Below are 3,479 nucleotides of genomic sequence, written 5' to 3' on the forward strand. Positions count from 1 at the left end.
TGGTTGTTGTTGTTGTTTTTTGTTTTTGGGGGTTTTTTGTAGGCGGTTTAAGGCAGGTATGTGCATGATTTTTTTTTTACTTGTGGTCAGGTCTAAGTTTATTTTTGCCCTCGTGAAGTGCCACGGTGGGAGATCGTGAACAAGAAACTGCCATGTATCTTTTTCTGAAAATGAATGTTATGTTTTTAAGGTCCTCGTTGAGTCCGAAAAACTTTTACATTTATTTTCTATGCCCAAGCAAGTTTTGACAACACTGCTGTGGAATGGTTTCTCTGAGGTCGAGCTTAGTTTTACAGCGTAGTGTAATGAAAGCATTTTTTTTCATCTAATTTTGAGGGATGGGATGTTCGCCTCGGCCCGGAAGCTATTCATGTGCGGAAAACCCGCAGGGCGAGACGGAGGCTTTGGTTCTGCATGGGATCCAGCATCTTTAAAACGTGAGATCTTGCCGATCCAGACTTAACAGCTGAAGACTGGCTTGGATCTGACAAGAGAACAGTGAAGGCGGAGGAGGTGGTTGGGTCTCTGCCCCACTCCAAAAGGAAAGAATTTTGTAGGTTCCATGTTTTCTTGCACATCATGAGAAGGTCTTTGATATGAGGTATGAATGTTAATCTTTTTGGTCAAAAATTACTCGAAGAAACGTATTTGATCCTGGACGGGAATCCTTTTCCGGTACAATGTCATATCCGGTAGCAGTACACATTTGCCAAATCGGCAAAGGTGCACTGCAGCAGCTGTCTTTGACGGAGAAAACTTGAAAAAATTCTTATTTGCCCACTTTTCAGGTTTGAACAGCTTCGTCTGAAGTTGTCTTTCTCAGTGGCGATGGGTGGACCAAGATTTGTGTGGGGCTTAGGTTTCTTCCACTTCTTTACCACCAAAAAGCAAGCAATAAGAACAAAAAGTGAGGATTTTTCTATACTCACGGCGAGCCACGGCATTTTGAGAACCATTCAAATGAGAAGAGTCACCTTTATCTTCCATCTCTTTGTTCTTAGTTAAATTTAAGCTCTTCTGGATGGTGGTGACGAAGCCGTTTCACCTCCAATTTCTCTAATTAGTTTTTATCTGAAGAAAAAGTTGCCTCAAAAGTGGTTTGATGTAATTAATAACAGTTAAATCTCAGAGGCACAAACACACGGCACTCCAAACACATACCGTCTATGAGGTGGATTGGGTCGTGTTGTTGCGGAAAATAGAACGCGCATAACATAACAAAGGCCCAATGGGCGCATAGGTAACTGTGTCACTGGGGGGGGAAAGTGTGTCGTAAACTTTCACCCCATTGTCAGGGCTGGGAGAGCGTGAGCCCTCTTTGCAGTGTTATTTTTTTTTAACGTCTTCTACCTTTTTACAAGACGAGTTTCATTAAAGACGGGCGTGGGAACCGCTTATTTTTTCTGAGCCCTAACGACATTTGATTGGCTGTTAAGTTACTATAGTTGTAAGCGGTGACAACAATGATTGGACAAACGGGAAAGCTGCCAAGCTGATAACTGTGTGTTCATTGCGCGCGATCATAACGGTTTCAACTGCTTATTTCGTTATTTTAGAAACGTTCATTAACTAAGGGATAGAGTTGGGGTGGGGACGGGGTGGGGGTGAGGGGCTCAAGCCCGTAAGCCTTCACTACCCACCGCCACTGGTCTTTTTATATATCTTATTTGAGAATTTCTAAAAATCTTGATCGGCCTCCAATTCAGAGTGTTGTCAACATAACAACAGCTTGTTGTTTTGGGGGGCCTGAATGGCGGAGTTTATTTTTTATTTCAAAGAGGAGAGGAAAAGAGATACTTCCCTGGGGAACACCTTCCTCCTGCTGGTGAGGTTTGGATAGGGAATATCCGACACAAACCTGAAAGGAACAGTTTTATAGAACATGGCCAATGAAGGCAGTGAGATGCCTACGTAAGCCGAGAGCTTGCAGGTCTTTAAGGATATCGTACTTCCAGGTTGTGTCGGAAGCCTTTTCTGGGTCGAAAAATGATGGCGATCAGATAGCCTCCCTCAATGACTGTTTCACGTATAAAAAGGTCCAGGTAGATTGGATGATCCAGAGAGAACCGTGATTTTCCGGAACCCACACTGGAGATTACTTAATGAGTTTCTGGTTTTGAGAAGCCACATAAGTCGTTAGTTGGTCGTGTTTATTTACTATTTTACATAATATAGACACCTCGTTGAGACGATTGGTCTGTCGTTGGACGAATTTGTATGGTCTTTGCTTGGTTTGGGGATAGGAATGATGGTTGGAATCGCCAGGAGTCAGGGGAAGTGTGCGAATGCCACAGTTCATTGTATATTGGGGGAGGGATGTTGGGGTTTTGTTTTGTTTTGTTTTTGTTTGGTTTTTGTTTTGTTTTTGTTTTGTTTGTTTGTTGTTTTTGTTTGTTGTTGTTTTGTTTTGTTGTGGGTTTTTTTTGGGGGGGGGTTGTAAGTATTTTACGGCGCTCGCAACTGTATAACTTAGTATAAGGTCATATGAGCGCGCAGGACACATTTAACATTTTCAATTTGGTAGGAAATTTTGAATTTTGACCGGGTGGCGGCCGAAGCCTAATCCCGTCGATTTTTGAGACCACCAAGGAATCTTTAACGTGCGCAACTTGCACACGGGACCTCCGAGATTTTTTGCATTTGTCCGAAAAGGCTAGGGTGTGGCTGAAACTGAAAGACAGCAGTAAGAAGGAGCCAAGGAGTAGCAGTAGAAAGGCTGCAGAAAAAGTCAGGAGCCCAGAGGAGGGGGGCAAAGTGGGTGAGGGGGTTGGGGCAGAAAATGGAGAGGAAAGCAGACGACAGAACATTGTTATAGAGCAGGAAAGGATGTGAAAGAAGACAATTTCAAAGAAGAAATTTTCCGTCGATACCCGGATTCGAATCCGGGACCTAAGAATGAGAGGCGAACACCTAAATTTCTAGGCCACGAGAGCCCCTGTTGTATGTTTAAAAGAAGGGTGGGTGTTTTTGCGGAGGAGTCTGTTCGATGTTTATTGAGTTACAGTTTAGGTGTTGTTGCTCGCTGTAGGTTTTGATCTTTTGAAATACTCTCTTGTAGTTGGTTTTTAGCAATTGTGGGATAGAAATGAAACTATGGTGTTTGCAATTGATGTTGGTCTTTCTGCTTTGGTGCCATCCGGCTTTTGGACATATTGGATGGTGTCTCGGTCTTTTTTTTTTCTTAAAAAAAATTTGTTGTTGATTTATGAAGCCTTTGTTGATTAGGGTTTCGTCGTTTATATATACAGTATATATATATATATATGTCTTCCACTTTGTCTTGTGCTTTCTTTTTATTCATGTTTAATTAGATGTACCAGAGTCACGTGTAGAAGTTAGGCTCTTTGCTTTGGCACTCAGTAGACCTGAGTTTGATTTTTGAATGGAAAGAGTTTTTTTTAGCAAATCTTGTATCTTGGTCTGTGTGCTGGGATACTGTATTCCTCTGTGTCCTCGTTGGCCATGATTGATAGGCAGGA

Source organism: Aplysia californica, unplaced genomic scaffold, assembly GCF_000002075.1.
Source record: "Aplysia californica isolate F4 #8 unplaced genomic scaffold, AplCal3.0 scaffold00163, whole genome shotgun sequence".
NCBI classification, from domain to species: Eukaryota; Metazoa; Mollusca; class Gastropoda; order Aplysiida; family Aplysiidae; genus Aplysia; species Aplysia californica.